This window comes from Anguilla rostrata, chromosome 15, assembly GCF_018555375.3.
Source record: "Anguilla rostrata isolate EN2019 chromosome 15, ASM1855537v3, whole genome shotgun sequence".
Taxonomy (NCBI): domain Eukaryota; kingdom Metazoa; phylum Chordata; class Actinopteri; order Anguilliformes; family Anguillidae; genus Anguilla; species Anguilla rostrata.
Window position 1 is genome coordinate 34,734,939 of NC_057947.1, and position 16,819 is coordinate 34,751,757.

The 16,819-nt window shown below is 48.4% G+C and overlaps 1 protein-coding gene and 1 long non-coding RNA gene across 8 annotated transcripts in view; both read left to right on the forward strand.

Moving 5' to 3' along the window:
• The window catches only part of LOC135241012 (fibroblast growth factor 14), a 190,126-nt gene that overhangs the window by 87,871 nt on the left and 85,436 nt on the right, over window positions 1-16,819 (forward strand). The gene's annotated exons all lie outside the window — the stretch shown is intronic.
• Window positions 163-710, forward strand: LOC135241173 (uncharacterized). Its single transcript, XR_010325919.1, has 2 exons — window positions 163-567; window positions 601-710. It is a non-coding gene; the product is annotated as an uncharacterized LOC135241173 (long non-coding RNA).

The following is a 16,819-nucleotide window of genomic DNA, read 5'->3' on the forward strand; positions in this document are numbered from 1 at the left end:
CACAGTTGTAAAAGCATGCAAATTAAAAGGTCACTGTTGAAGTGGTTGGAAGTATTTACCTCTTTATCTGAAAATGTGCAAATAACAGAGCCACTGTCGCTGAATTGAGGGGGGGAGGGGGGCTGATATTGGGGGGGGTGGACTGTGGTGCGTCAACAAATATGACGATGTGTCTAGAAGCTGAAATGAATAAATACATATTTCGCTGGTCAGATTTACCACACACACGTTTTTTTTTTCTGTTCCAAACTGTACTTGTGAAAGAGCAGGAGGGGCTTGTGCTTGGCCTGAGCCGGTCTGGCACCGAGGAAAACTAAATTAGGCCCATAAATCTTGTCGTTTACGGATGACATGAACCGCTGAGGATAACTCTTGGCATATTGCTTCATATCAGCGAGACGCAGGGGGACAGTGTAAAGGACTCAGTTTCCTGCTTTCAGACTGTCTGCACCGCTGAACTCTCTGCTTGCTGGATCAAGGGCTGGCAGCAGACCTCGACACCACAGGCCACCATCTTTATAGGCTCAGGTTCAGGCTCACCACAGGCCGCCATCTTTATAGGCTCAGGTTCAGGATCACCACAGGCCGCCATCTTTATAGGCTCAGGTTCAGGATCACCACAGGCCGCCATCTTTATAGGCTCAGGTTCAGGATCACCACAGGCCGCCATCTTTATAGGCTCAGGTTCAGGATCACCACAGGCCGCCATCTTTATAGGCTCAGGTTCAGGATCACCACAGGCCGCCATCTTTATAGGCTCAGGTTCAGGATCACCACAGGTCACCATCTTCATAGGCTCAGGTTCAGGATCACCACGGGCCGCCATCTTTATAGGCTCAGGTTCAGGATCACCACGGGCCGCCATCTTTATAGGCTCAGGTTCAGGATCACCACAGGCCGCCATCTTTATAGGCTCAGGTTCAGGATCACCACAGGCCGCCATCTTCATAGGCTCAGGTTCAGGATCACCACAGGCCGCCATCTTTATAGGCTCAGGTTCAGGCCACTCGCTCTATTTATGTTATACCGTACAGCCATTTTGCCTGTCTGTCTGCACATCCTTAGTTAACTGCTCAGTTGACTTTTTTTGTGTTTTGTTCCTCCTCTTCTTCCGGATCGCCATTAAGAATAGGATGCAGCGAAGCCTGCCAAACATTGTTGAACACAAATTATACATTACATTACTTTCCGTGTGAAATAATCGCGTGTTAAAGAGGCGCTGCGGTGTGGATAAGTGAGAGTGTGGATCGGACCCTGTATCCGGCACGGTGGAATCCAGGTCAGCCGTCTGAGTTCTGCGTGAGGCTGGCGCTGTCCTTGGTGCTGATGCGTTTTTCCTGCATGTTTCAGGGGTCTATAAACAGACGGAGGGACGGAGTGCGTCTCTCTAAATTTAGCTCTTTACTGCGCCGGTCTCTCCCGCGCTCGCTGCTCTCCAGGCCTCGCGGCGTTGGCGTCGAAGTCGGCCGCGGTTTCTCTCGCCATGGTCGCGCACGGCTTTCCCCCCAGTTCCGCACGGTGTGACGCGGTTCGCCCGAAAGCCCTAAGCTGTCTCGTCCAATCACATCGGCCCGTGGAAGGGCCTGTCAGCTGGCCCCCAGGCCGTGGGGCCCCCCCGTGAGGGAGGCTCCCCGAAGCCGGCGGGAAGATCCTGAACCCCACAGAGCTCCGGCCCAATTTCAGATCCGCTCGTAAGACACCTGCAGCCGGGCTCTCAGCGAGCAGCTCAGGGAACAGCACTGCTGGGTTTATAAACGGGGAGGGAACAGCAGTGCTGGGTTTATAAATGGGGAGGGAACAGCACTGCTGGGTTTATAAACAGGGGAGGGAACAGCACTGCTGGGTTTGTAAACGGGGATGGAACAGCACTGCTGGGTTTATAAACAGAGAGGAACAGCACTGCTGGGTTTACAAACAGGGAGGAACAGCACTGCTGGGTTTATAAACAGGGAGGAACAGCACTGCTGGGTTGATAAACGGGGAGGGAACAGCACTGCTGGGTTTATAAACAGGGAGGGAACAGCACTGCTGGGTTTATAAACGGGAGGGAACAGCACTGCTGGGTTCATAAACAGGGAAGGGAACAGCAGTGCTGGGTTTATAAACGGGAGGGAACAGCACTGCTGGGTTTATAAACAGGGGAGGGAACAGCAGTGCTGGGTTTATAAACGGGAGGGAACAGCAGTGCTGGGTTTATAAACGGGAGGGAACAGCACTGCTGGGTTTATAAACAGGGAGGGAACAGCACTGCTGGGTTTATAAACGGGAGGAGGGAACAGCACTGCTGGGTTTATAAACGGGAGGGAACAGCACTGCTGGGTTTATAAACGGGAGGAGGGAACAGCACTGCTGGGTTTATAAACGGGAGGGAACAGCACTGCTGGGTTTATAAACGGGGAGGGAACAGCAGTGCTGGGTTGATAAACAGGGAGGGAACAGCAGTGCTGGGTTGATAAACAGGGAGGGAACAGCACTGCTGGGTTTATAAACGGGGAGGGAACAGCAGTGCTGGGTTTATAAACGGGGGAGGGAACAGCACTGCTGGGTTTATAAACGGGGAGGGAACAGCACTGCTGGGTTTATAAACAGGGGAGGGAACAGCACTGCTGGGTTTATAAACGGGGAGGGAACAGCAGTGCTGGGTTTATAAACAGGGGGAGGGAACAGCACTGCTGGGTTTATAAACGGGGAGGGAACAGCAGTGCTGGGTTGATAAACAGGGAGGGAACAGCACTGCTGGGTTGAGTGCTCGGTGGAACCGCAGTGCTGTGCTGGCCTCTGTGATGTAATAAATCCAGGCTGACCACCGCTCTGCTCTAGTTCCACTCTGCTCTGCTGTAGCACATACACACCTCAGCACGTATCACAGACTCAGCCCTACTGTGTGTGTGTGTGTGTGTGTGTTGCGCCTGCCGTGTGTTGTGGTGCTGCCGTGTGCTGGTGTGCTGCGTGTGTGTGGTGCTCGTGTGTGTGTGTGCTGGTGTGTGTGTGTGCGTGTTTCGTGTCCTGCGTCTGTGTGTCTGGTGTGGTTGTTCTGTGTCTCTTCACGTTCATGCGTGTGTGTGTATGCACATATCAGTGTGTGTGTACGTGCGTGCATGCCTCTGTGCATGCGTGTCTGCATGTCTCTGTGCATGCGTGCGTGTATTTGAGAATGGGACTGGAGAGTGGCGGGTTTGGCGTTGATGTCACGCGTCCTGCAGAGAGAGTCTGGCGGCCCTGTTGCAGTACTGTCTCTCAGCTCTGATACCTCTACCGCCAAACCGGCTCTAACAGCAGCACAGAGAGGCAGCAGGAGCATTGTAGCACTTCTCAGTCTATGCCTGGATGACCCTTTATATTGTCTAGCAGTCATACTATCCTGTCTTCCTGGGTCTTTTCATATTGTAAATCAACAATGCACCAGCTGGGTCTTCTTTTTCTGCACTCATAGAATTCGCCCACATGACTTTCTGGCTCTAGACTCTAGACTCTAGTACTCTCTAGGCTCGGTACTGTAGCTTTAGCTGTGAAAGCTAGCTTGCAAGCTAAGAAGCGTGCATGTGGATTCATGTTATATCTCCTGATTTTATGATGTTAGAATGTCAAGATTTCAGAATTGGCAAAGCTTAACAGGCTACTGACATTGTTTATCTACTTGCTTGCTATATTCTTTCTGCTTTATAAGAAAACTAGTAAGTTATCTAGCTGTGATGAGCTGAGAAACAAGGATCACTGGTATTCCTGCTAGCCAGCTAGCCCTATGTGCAAGCACGCTAACAGCTAGCCGATTGCCATTTGTGCGTATGTGGGCTGTGCTGTGCTCTAGGATCTGTCAGTGATTATCATCTGTGTGAAAATCCTCAATCTGAAATGAAATATTAATGATGTGGTCTGTGAGTATTGATGAGTTTTCTGCGAACGCGCGGCAGACAGACAGCTTTTCCTCGAGGATTTCTTCTTTCGTGGGCACTTCTTTACGTTCCGACCTGACAGTGCAACATGCTGACATTATAAGATCGATCGCCCTCGCTGGGGTTGAACTTAAAGAAGCCGTGCAGCATAATTGGTCCTGACCATGGTGCACATAGGGCTAATAATGCCACCTGAAAGCAAGGAATACAGAGGCACTGTGCCACACAGTCTATACACAGGCACTGTACCGCATAGTCTATACACAGGCAACGTACCACACAGCCAATACACAGGCAATGTACCGCACAGCCAATACACAGGCAATGTACCACACAGCCATACACAGCAATGTACCACACAGCCAATACACATGGCACTGTACCACACGCCAATACACAGGCACTGTACCAACAGCCAATACACAGGAATGTACCACAAGCCAATACCAGCACTGTACCACACAGCCAATACCAGGCAACGTACCGCACAGCAATCACACCTATAACAGCACGTACCGCACAGTCTATACACGGCAATGTACCACCAGCCATCAGGCAATGTACCACACAGCCAATACACAGGCTACGTACCACACAGTCTATACACATGCAGTGTACCACACAGTCTATACACAGGCAATGTACCACACAGCCAATACAGAGGCAATGTACCACACAGCCAATACACAGGCAATGTACCGCACAGTCAATACACAGGCAATGTACCACACAGTCTATACACAGGCAATGTACCGCACAGTCTATACACAGGCAATGTACCGCACAGTCAATACACAGGCAATGTACCACACAGTCTATACACAGGCAATGTACCGCACAGTCTATACACAGGCAATGTACCGCAGTCTATACACAGGCAATGTACCGCACAGTCTATACACAGGCAATGTACCACACAGCCAATACACAGGCAATGTACCACACAGCCAATACACAGGCACTGTACCACACAGCCAATACACAGGCAATGTACCACACAGCCAATACACAGGCAATGTACCACACAGCCAATACACAGGCAATGTACCACACAGCCCATACACAGGCAATGTACCGCACAGTCAATACACAGGCAATGCACTGCACAGTCAATACACTGGTAATGCAGTGCACAGGCAATGTAACACACATCTTTGTGTCAGTTGCACGCAGTAAAATAGTCCGTCTGAAAATAAAAGTTTTATTCAGGATAATGTGATTCCTCAGTGGTTTTTCCTGCAGTTGCACAGTGTGAACCTGATGTGCTGCTTTTCTCTTGATCTTTTGAGTGATAGATAATGCATTTCCTGTCTGCGTTGCATGCTGGAAATACCACCGTACTGGGGCTTTATTTGGCCACTCTTATTAGTGGTATGTGATTCCTGAAGAGGCTTTCAACCAGCACCTACGTGCTTGTATTGTAGGCTCCGCTATGAGATGTGTCAGGAGTGGTCCTAATCCGCCGTCCGAGCAGGATGGCTCTTATCCAGATCACTCCTTGATTTTTCCCATCGGGAATTTGTTTGCACGATTGGACTATTCTCCTCACTGGGGAACTTTAGTGTTATGTCTATTATATTAGTGTTTTTTCTACATTATTATTATTAATTAATTTATTTATTTTTTTACCTGGTGCTTGCGATTTGAGTCCTGGCTTTTGCTCTTTTTCTTTTGCCTCTCTGTAAAAGCTCTTTTCTTCTTCTGTGAAAAGCGCTATGCAAATACAGTTGCTTTGATTAAATAAGAGCAGAAAAGGGGTTTTGGGGGGGGGGGGGGGGTCAGTGCACTAATGAAAGACAGCTTCGAAAACACTATGAAATAAATTCTTAAATGTACTGTAAGTAAACATAAACAACCACATATCGGTTACCACAGTCTCGCTCACAGTGGTCCTGGTCTAAAAATAATGTTTTGTAGTTTTTTGACGTTGTGGGGAAAAGTACGTTAAGGAGGTTTATGTTGCTCTGTGTTGTACATTTGCTGAGCAGACAGACCTATCCGGGGCAGATCTGTGCGCAGTACATTATTTACACCGGGGGTGTCCAGTCCAAAAAAAGGTCCTGTGTGGGTGCAGGTGTCTGTTTCAGCCCAGCACCACACACACCGGATTCCGCTAGTTCACTAGTCACGGTCTCCGATCAGGACCTTGATAAGCAGAATCAGGTGTGTTAGTGCGGGGCTGAAACAGAAGCCCCTGCACCCACACAGTCCTGATTTACATCTTATCTGCTTGTACAACATGACGCTCAGTGTTGTTCCGCTGAGCTGCCTTGCCTGGTGGCTTCTGGTGGACTTCTAATCCTGTCCAGTGATTTCTAATCCCGTGCAGTGATTTATAATCCTGTCCAGCAATTTTCCTAATGGAGGGAAAGTTTTTCTCCTTTTGAGCCTGAAACAAATAGAGGGATGAGTCTTCCTATAATGCGTTTTTTTGCATGTTGAATAGAGAGCTTGGCAGACCACACAGCTCAGGCAGGTGCTTCCCCCTCTTCGTCATCTTCATCCCTGTGTGTGTGAGAGTCAGCGCTTTGTGCCCATAGCGTTCCCCTTTGAAGCCTCCTGCCCTCTACCGACCAATCAGAGAGGAGATCGCAGGAAAGACAAGCGTCCCCTGGCCATGACCCCCCCCCCCAGTCCCCTACAGGGTTCCTGTCCTCAGTCACCCCGATGCCTATCCCCCCAGCCACCCCCCCCTTACCCCCCTTACCCCCTGGCTGGAACACGCTGCCCTGGTGTAATCAGAGCCATCGGGCCTGGCAGAGTGAGATGACCCCCCCCCCCCTCCCCACCAGCCTGACACAGTGGCTCCGGTGCCCTTGGGGGGGGGTCAGGCTGAAGTGTTACCCTCGTGATGCGTGCGATCCTCACACCAACCCCCCCCCCCCACCGGGCACCACCAGGCTGAACCGGGCACCACAGGCTCACGCTCCGTATCTATAGCAACCAACACGGCTGTCCCTCTGCTCTTTGTGATGACAGTTTCTTCCCAGCAGCGCGTGAACCAAAGACTGTCATCGTCTGAAACCGGGTCAGAGTCTTTGTACGAGGGTCATACTCACTACCTAAGAATTGTTTCAGAAAACGAGACTAGTTAGATTAGCTATGCTGTCATGAATCGTTTCCCATCAGTAGATGCAAACCCTTAAAGGCTAACTTCACAAGCAGTGCTAGATTGAATGTGGTGGTTCATTACTTTAAAGTTTCATCGATATACAAATTGCAAAAGCAAGGGATTGATTTCACACAGGAGAAATCTTTCGTCTCGCAAAGAAGACATTTAGCATTTGGCAATCCCTTACAGGCAACAAATGTGCACCTGATTTCTAGCTCCCTGAAAAAGAAAATCAATTTTATTTTTTGAAATCTTCAAGTGGGCCTTCAAAGCGTGCAGGTTCTGTTAAGACAAAATTGACTAAAAATCTACTTTTCATTTAAAGATTGTGGTGCTCTCCACCTCCGTTCTGCTGCTTGCTGTATTCTGCTGTCTGTCTTATCAGAATAAAGGAAATGCCAAACACAGTCTCTGTGAAGTGCTCTACTGTTCCTGATAGAAAATGCCAGCTCATGCGTCGGATGGATATTTCAGTCAGGACAGCTTGCGTGTTTAGATTAAATATTTAAATTAATGTGCAAGTACATTTTTTTTTTGGTTTTGTGCTGAATGGCCCTGCTTCAGGTACTGCAGTGCACACACCCCACACGTCCCATCCCTCCCCATAACCACACTGAACTCCTAATTCCATTCTACCTCACTACTCCACAGCTTTGTGAAGCTGAAGGCAGATTTCTGCTTCTGTGGACAATAACGTTCTGTTCCATTCTGGGCACAACCCTGAGGGTTCTGGGAGTGCTAATTGCTTAATTGACACAGGAAACCACACCTGTGTGGAAGCACCTGCTTTCAGCGCACATTGTATCCCTTCTTTAATCAGGTGCTACCTGCGTATTGGCAGTTTCCCATAGATTGCAGTTGGTTGTATCTGCAGATTAGCAGTGGTCGTGGTACTTGCCGAGCTCACGTGTCACCATGGCGATGGCCTTCCCCCCCTCCTCAGCTAGCGGCCAGCCTGCTAGACCTCAGTGCCCCACGGCCTTATGGGTAACGTGTCTAAGGGCCAGTCGAGGTGTCCGGGTGGTGAGAAGCGGGCGTCTTGGTGAGTAAGCCAGGCGCAGGAGATTAATGGTGGCTTAATGGCGTTTTTCAGGGGAATGGAAGCGCTGAGGGTACTGTATGCTGTCCGTTACATCTCCAGCCAGGGCGTGAGAAACGCGAGTTTTTCCTGCAGAGTTTCTTGGTGGGGCGCGTGCGCTGGGGTGTGGGGTGTGGGGGGGGAACAGACACAGGACCTGATTAACTGAGACCTTTAACACATGCAACAAAAACCTTTTTAGCACAAAACTAACAACACGACCAATGATTGGTGCAAAACAAATGCCGTGACCAATCACTGGTCGTGTTATTGGTTTTGTGCGCATGCTAGAGGTCTCAGTTAATCGGGGCCATAGGGTGGTGTGAGGGAATGAATGGGAAGGGATTTCCAGGACATCTGTCGGGAGAAGAGGAGGAAGGAAGAAGAGGAGGAAGGAGTCTTCCTTCCGCTGTCCTGTCCCCGCGGGACGATTGGCCACGTTTGGCGAGATATTCGCTGCGCAGCGAGCTCTTAAACGAACGGGCTGAAAACCCGCCAATAAACTGCGGCAGGAAGTCATCGTTTCTTCTGCTTCCCCTTTCGGTTCCAGCCTGGGGGATTCGCGTAAATATTCTCATGAATTATTCACAACCTTTGGAGAAAAAGAAAAAAAAAATACTCTGACTGTTTCTACTAATGAGGAGCCGTAGATTCCTTAATACCACTCACTCGCAGTTGTCATGTCTCCAAATTTATGTTTGCTTTAAAGTAGAAAAAAAAAAGATGATTGCGTGTTTAATTTGTGTTAACTGGCTGTGTTCAGTGGCTTTCTCCCTCTCTCTCTGGCAATACTGGCAAACGTGCCGAGCTAAATTATTTCTGTTCTACCCTTGGCTAAAATCTAGAAAACCCTGCTGTGGCACAGACGCTGTGTACTGAATTGGCACAGACGGTGTGTGCTGAATTGGCACAGACGGTGTGTACTGAATTGGCACAGACGGTGTGTGCTGAATTGGCAGAGACAGTGTGTACTGAATTGGCACAGACGGTGTGCTGAATTGGCACAGACGGTGTGTACTGAATTGGCACAGACGTGTTGCTGAATGGCACAGACGGTGTTGCTGAATGGCACAGACGTGTGTACGATGGCAGACGTTGTCTGAATTGCAGACAGTGTGTACTGATTGCACAGATGAAAGCGAATTGTGATAGACACTCGAGCTCGCGTATGCAACCTCTGTCTTGTGAAACAACGCACGCGTTTTCAAGTGCGGGGATTTTTTTATTTTTTTGCATCGCGCGGTGTTCATCTGTTTTATTCTCGCTGCTGCTACGGCTGCTGTTGTCAATAATCTGTCCTCCAATCCAAAGAGCTGCTTCCGTTCGTTCTGTCTTTGAATTATTCATTCATGTTCGGTGCCTAACGCCGCTGCGTCCTTCCCCTCGCCGGTGAATGAAGTGTGTAGCGAGGAGCCGATTGGATCGCTGACTGTGCCGTGCGGAAAGCCGTTCGGGCTGAAGCGCTGAACATTTAATCTGGCAGGAAATTGGCTAAACTGGAATTACAGGAACGCGGCAGACGCTGTGTTATTATCTCTACACGTCCGTTTCCTGCTCATTCAGCGGTGTGGAATGGAGAGAATGCTGTTAATTGCACACGCAGGCATTCGGGGAAAGGCACTCTTTTTTTTTTTTTGTAATGCGGGTTGGGTTCACACACTTTGCATTCTGGGTATGGGGGGATGCTGCTTTCGGAACAAAGTGCACGTGAACGCTTTGCCGGTGAACGTCTTCCCAGCTGCCTCTGCGATCCTGGTGATCCCTTTGAAGAGTCGGCTTTTTTGGAGCGACAGTCAGTGTTCTACAGCTCCATTGCCTTCACTCATCGGCAGTGATTGTTACGTCATAATTGGAATGTTCTGTTAAGGACGTTCCGATCACATATTTGTGACCTCACACCTTAAAGGGTTAATAACTTTGGGGGAGTGAGAGATCAGGATATTCTGAGATTTGGGGTGGTGTGGGGTGGTGGGGGGGGGGGGGGGGGGGGGGTTAGCTGTGGGCTTAAAGCCTTTGAAGCTGTGCTGGATGGAGATATGTGTATATATTGGGCCCTGTGTTGAAGTGGACCGCTCCTGTGCCGTGATTAAACAGTGTGAATTAGCTGACTTGTCCTGGGGGGGTTCTGTCAGGTTTTCCATCCCATCGATCTGATAGTGACAGAATATGTGGGGGCCACGGCACTGAGTGGGGTGGGTGGGGGGGGGGGGGGGATATCCATCTGCTGACCGGATAAGACCGGGTCCTGGGGGAGGAGCGCCGTTTCGAGCGCATCGATCGGGTCACCAGGGACTCCCCCGTCTCCACTTTGCCCACCCCCCCCCAGATGAGATCATTAGCGAGCTGGAGCGCTGCCATGTCGTGCTTGAGTTGGAGACTCGCCTGCTCCAGGCCCGAACTCCGGAGGAGTAACCTAGTGGAGCTCCTGGAGGAGGAGGAGTGGAGCTCTGGAGGAGGAGTAGTGGAGCTCTGTAGGAGGAGGAGTGGAGCTTTGTAGGAGTAGTGGGGCTCTGTAGGAGAAGTAGTTGGGGTCTGTAGGAGGAGTAGTGGAGCTCTGTAGGAGGAGGAATAGAGCTCTGTAGGAGTAGTGGAGGTCTGGAGGAGGAGTGGAGCTCTGCAGGAGGAGGAGTGGAGCTCTGTAGGAGTAGTGGGGCTCTGTAGGAGGAGTAGTTGGGGTCTGTAGGAGGAGTGGAGCTCCTGGAGGAGGAGGAATGGAGCTCTGTAGGAGTAGTGGAGATCTGGAGGAGGAGTAGTTGGGGTCTGTAGGAGGAGTGGAGCTCCTGGAGGAGGAGGAATGGAGCTCTGTAGGAGTAGTGGAGATCTGTAGGAGGAGGAATGGAGCTCTGTAGGAGTAGTGGAGGTCTGGAGGAGGAGTGGAGCTCTGCAGGAGTAGTGGGGCTCTGTAGGAGGAGTAGTGGAGCTCTGTAGGAGGAGGAATGGAGCTCTGTAGGAGTAGTGGAGATCTGGAGGAGGAGTGGAGCTCTGTAGGAGTAGTGGAGGTCTGGAGGAGGAGTTGAGCTCTGTAGGAGTAGCGGAGGTCTGGAGGAGGAGTGGAGCTCTGCAGGAGTAGTGGAGATCTAGAGGAGGAGTTGAGCACTGTAGGATGAAAAGTGGAGCTCCTTTGTCCTGTGTCTGTGGTTGAGATGGCCTCTGTGGTATTATTAGACCTGGAAGCAGATGTGGACCGCACAAAAATGTTCCGATCGAGTTGAGTGTGTTTATCTTGGTGCTTCCCGAAGTAGGTTGCGTGTAATTGGCTGGGCTTTAAAGGGGAAAGCAGGGGGTTTTATTTTAAAGCCGAGAACCCCAGACTGTGAGCGCCCAGTAAAAGCTCTCAATCTGTCTCTCTGATTAATGCCGTTCTGTTGTAGCAGATTTCACCGTCCCATGACACCGGCAGCTTATTTCCTTTTCTGGTATGAATGATAAATGACCTCACAGACTTGAGGAACCGTGTATCAGCCTCCACAGTGTACTTGCCTTTCCAGTGGAAGTAGTTGCATTTTGATGAAACTAAATCAGTAAGTGCAAATAATATGTAAGACAAGCTCGTTTTCTCAATTTAGGTACGGCATTTCCTTTGTTTTTTAATCACTCCATCTGTTTTGCACTGGTTTTAAAAGAAAAGGCAGACTGGAGTAGTCATTGTATTGTATTTCACTGCTTTACATTCTTTGATATACAGTCTAAATGCGTAAGAAATGCAGAACTCATTTTCCCAGAATCCCGTGCGGTGCTTGCCTATGCCAGGACCAGGAAGGAGAGTCGTGGAAACTGTGTTTGTGTGGAACCCAAAGAAAGTCCTGTAGCAGATCAACAAGTTCTTAGCCTGATTCCTTTCATCTTCTCGCTGCTGTCATTGCATGTATGATGTCTTTTCCCAATAAATTATTAATTAAACTTAATTTATGATAGCCAAAGAGCTTTGGCATTTGGCTTGATTGAAGCTATGGAATAATTGCCTCTGGTGGAGAGTTGTCTGAATTGTGGAGATTCTGATGCTGAGTATGTATGTGTGTGTGTGTCCCTTGCAGTTCTCTAACTTTCTGAAAAAACGGGACAGAACTGTCCCTATTTTGGGAGGGAAATTGTTGATCCAAGTTAAATAGCTGACGGTTGGATTAACAATTCACAAGGTCACATCAGTCGTGGGCGCTGGAAGATAGACGGCATTTCAAGTTGGGAAATAAAACTCCTAATGGAGGCCACCGTCTGACTTCTCCCTCCTGTCACCGTGTCTCGGCTTGAAAGTAGCATTTTCTGACCGTCTGTCTGCCTACCTGCCTGTGTGTTTGTCTGTGTACGTGTGTGCGAGGGTGGGGGTGTGTGTGTGTGGGTGTACATGTGTATGTACATGTGTATGTCCAGCATTGCTCTGGTACCACAGTAACGGTTTCTGACCGCGTGGTCTCTCCTCCACGCTCTTCGTCCGCTCGTCCAAATCCGTAAAACGGCTTTGGCTTCTCGTCAGCGATAAATAAGGAGAATTCCCGCTGTTTTGCGAGTTTCCTGTCAGGGCGCTAACTTGGCGTACGATTTACGGCTTTAATTCCTTAATTGACAAGCGCCTTTAACGGGGACCGCGAGTGAGATAAATTCACTATTCCACCGCTGCCCTCGTCTTTATTTCCGGAGCAGTCGTCGAACGCGTATTGACAGACGGTCCATTCTCCTCCATCTGATAAATTAATTTCTTTTTTTTTTCAAACGGTGCCCCACATGGCCATGTTTTATAAATATCTTTCCCCTCCTGAATCAAATGTGCATTCCATTATTCAATACATAAAAATGGAAAATACATAAAACGCCTTACGGCGTCCATAGTAATAATGAGCAGTGCTTTTGTGGCCTTTTTACATTTTGTTAATTGTGTGGCAGCGTTCGAGCCTCTTTGCTCTCTGTAACATGTAGTTGAAATGATGTGGGTTCAGTGTGGTATGGAAAGAAAATGACTCTTCCCCAATGACATTTGATTTCTATTAGCGTCAGTGTTGGGTTATATAATGAATGTCCTTCTTATATCACTCTAATGCAGTTCATTGACTTGAACTGACCCACAGTGTTTCTCAAATGATGCCGGTTAGCCCTTGTCAGTGCCATAAATTCTCCCGTGTGCAAGTCGGAATTCTGAGGTGTATCTGGGAGCGCGTAGTTCGTCATGAAGTATGTGTGTTGGCTCGGAACCTTCTGTACAAAGCGCTTAAAACGAGTACGTCCTTCTGTACAAAGCACTTAAAATGAGTACGTATTTGGTTTGTTTTTGTCGATTAAAGCTTGACAGTCATTGCTGACGCGTTACGCGACCCGAAGCGACACACTGTTCCAAAAACAAGAGCTTTAACAAACATTTAAATAGACACCGATGGCCTTTTTGTTTTGAGCACCGGGAACATTATGCTACCCAACCAGACTTGCGTTGTTAGCTCCTCCATCATGCTACTGGAGCAGCCATATTTGGTCAGGCTGGTGCGTCTTGGTTGGTCATGTTTCCCAGGCATTATGATGCTTGATGTGGAAACTGTGCTTGAAAAATAATGCCGGTGAAACCAATTAATTTATTACAATTCAAGCTCATGGAGGAAAAAATGTAATTGTGCCACTGAAAAAGGTTAACCTAATTAGCATCACTTAGTTTCAAGATTTACCAAAAGGTGAAAGGGTGTGGGCTGCTTTGCTTTCAAGCCTTCACTTTAGACATAATTTGGAGACAGAAATGGAATTTTCCACTTTTATTTATTTGTTTATGTATTTATTTTTTTTATATTTCGTTTAATTTTATTTACCCCTGATCATTTGGAAACAATTTTGATCATTTACACCAAAAAAAAGAAGCGGTCTTATACACAGTGAGGGTACGATACTGCCTTACTGTGTCATATCTCTTTACTTTCTGTGGAGAGCAGTAAGGGTATGATACTGCCTTACTGTGTCATATCTCTTTACTTTCTGTGGAGAGCAGTAAGGGTATGATACTGCCTTACTGTGTCATATCTCTTTACTTTCTGTGGAGAGCAGTAAGGGTATGATACTGCTGCACTGTGTCATATCTCTTTACTTTCTGTGGAGAGCAGTAAGGGTATGATACTGCCTTACTGTGTCATATCTCTTTACTTTCTGTGGAGAGCAGTAAGGGTATGATACTGCTGCACTGTGTCATATCTCTTTACTTTCTGTGGAGAGCAGTAATGGTATGATACTGCTGCACTGTGTCATATCTCTTTACTTTCTGTGGAGAGCAGTGAGGGTATGATACTGCTGCACTGTGTCATATCTCTTTACTTTCTGTGGAGAGCAGTGAGGGTATGATACTGCCTTACTGTGTCATATCTCTTTACTTTCTGTGGAGAGCAGTAAGGGTATGATACTGCTGCACTGTGTCATATCTCTTTACTTTCTGTGGAGAGCAGTAATGGTATGATACTGCTGCACTGTGTCATATCTCTTTACTTTCTGTGGAGAGCAGTGAGGGTATGATACTGCCTTACTGTGTCATATCTCTTTACTTTCTGTGGAGAGCAGTAAGGGTATGATACTGCTGCACTGTGTCATATCTCTTTACTTTCTGTGGAGAGCAGTAATGGTATGATACTGCCTTACTGTGTCATATCTCTTTACTTTCTGTGGAGAGCAGTAAGGGTATGATACTGCTGCACTGTGTCATATCTCTTTACTTTCTGTGGAGAGCAGTGAGGGTATGATACTGCCTTACTGTGTCATATCTCTTTACTTTCTGTGGAGAACAGATGAAAAATGTATCTTTATCTTCTTGTTTTTAATATGGTCACTCGTAGGCTTTTATTTTACATTTTTCTCAGGATTTTATTCTTTCTTTCAGTTTCCTATCACTGCCCTTATAATTTCTGTAATGTCTGCTGTTAACCCCTTGTGTTGTACTGCGCTAAATTTGATTGATTGATTGATTGATTGACTGGCTGACAGTTCAGCCGAACTGGAGCGGTCCACTGCCAGTTCCCTCAGTGGAGCTCCGTGCATTGAAACGGGCAAAATACCCCATTACCCGAGGGAAATGAGCACACACACACACACACACACACGAGTGTGCGAGTGCAAGTGCATTCGCGTGTGTGCGTGTATGTGTGTGTGCGCGTGTGTGCATGCATGTGCTTGCATCCTGCCACAGCTGAATTCTCCTAAGCCTCTTGCTAAATTCCGTTTCAGTAAAAGGCTACAAGCAATCTGCATGTCTGTATTATAAAAGAGAAATTCAGTATTATAAAACAAAGATTCTGCATTATAACTCATTAATTCAGTATTATAAATCAGTAATTCAGTATTATAAATGAACAATTCAGCATTATTAAACAGAAATTCAGTGTTACAAATCCGTAATTCAGTATTATCAATCAGTAATTCATTATTATGAAACAAAGTAGATATTCGGATGGCTGTTTGGAGTAGGACAGATACAGCATTAGTCATTCATTAATTGCAATGCGAGTTAATATTTCTTTCCTATCTTTAGCCGCGATGTGTTAAAATAGTTTTGAGCGGCGGCGCTGCTGAAGTGTTGTTGTGTGGGCCGGTTGCTCCGAGGCTCGTTCGCGGCTCGGTTTTATGGTTCCCAGCATTCCACGGCTCTGCGTGACGACCGCAAGGCAGTCGTCTGATTGGTCTGCGCTATAAAGGGAATCATTAGCACAGACGCGTGTCTATTTCCGCCCTTCGGTCGAGCCCATGTTTAATCTGTGCGTGCTCCTGCAGGCTCCGTATTTCATGGACAGCTGTCATTAGAATAACAGTATGGGCGACTGGGTCTCTATTAAAAGCTGCTGGCGGACCTCTGTCCGTTTGGATTGTGCCAGGGTGTGTGTGTGTGTGTGTGTGTGTGTGTGTGTGTGTGTGTGTGTGTGTGCGCACGTACTTACAGGGCTGACACAGTTTTATATTTAGCTCTGTTTTCCAGCCGGCCACATCAGATATTTGAACAATTGCATGAATGGATTGATGGACTGGAGCTGGTCCATTTCATTAGCCTGCGGTAATGTCCACGGGGGGGGTGACTGGGTTCCGCGGGTGAGGAGGCAGGGCTCCTCAGGCCAGAGGGGGGCTGTGACGGTGGGGAGGCGGGGGTTTGTGAACAGAGAAGTGCCTGGCTGCCAGGACCTGTCCCGGAACATCCAGCTGGGGGGGGGCGGGCAGGTGTGAACAAGAAGTGCTGACTGCGGACTGTCGGAACCAGGTGGGGGTGGGGGGGGGGGCAGGTTGTGAACAGAGAAGTGCCTGGCTGCCAGGACCTGTCCCGGAACACCCAGCGTGGGGGGGGGGGGGGGGGGCGGGGGGCAGTGTCCCTCCACCCCGGGGCCTGGGCCCCAGTCTCCCCCTCCAGCCCCTGTGTGACGGGCTTTGATTTAGGCTCCAGAGCGGGCCCTGACTGATGCCTCCCGAATAAGGCATGCTAGTGTACCCCCATCGATTCAGCGAGGACAGGAGTCATGTCTTATGAATATGGGCTTTCATAAATCACGAGGGGTGGGGGGGGGCAGTCTTAGTGATGATTTGCATGAACCCTTTGAGGTTTTTTTTGCACTGCTTTTCAAAATTCTAAGTCAGTGTTCTAGAACTGCATTGCTCTCAGTCTCCAGCGGCGATTGTGACATCAGCACTAGAATGTTCAGTTGAGAACGCTCTGATCATACTTCTGTGACCTCACAGCTCAAAGGGCTAAGCAGTGTTCTGGTAGGTGGGATGAGGACATCGGTGTGTCAGTGATGTGAG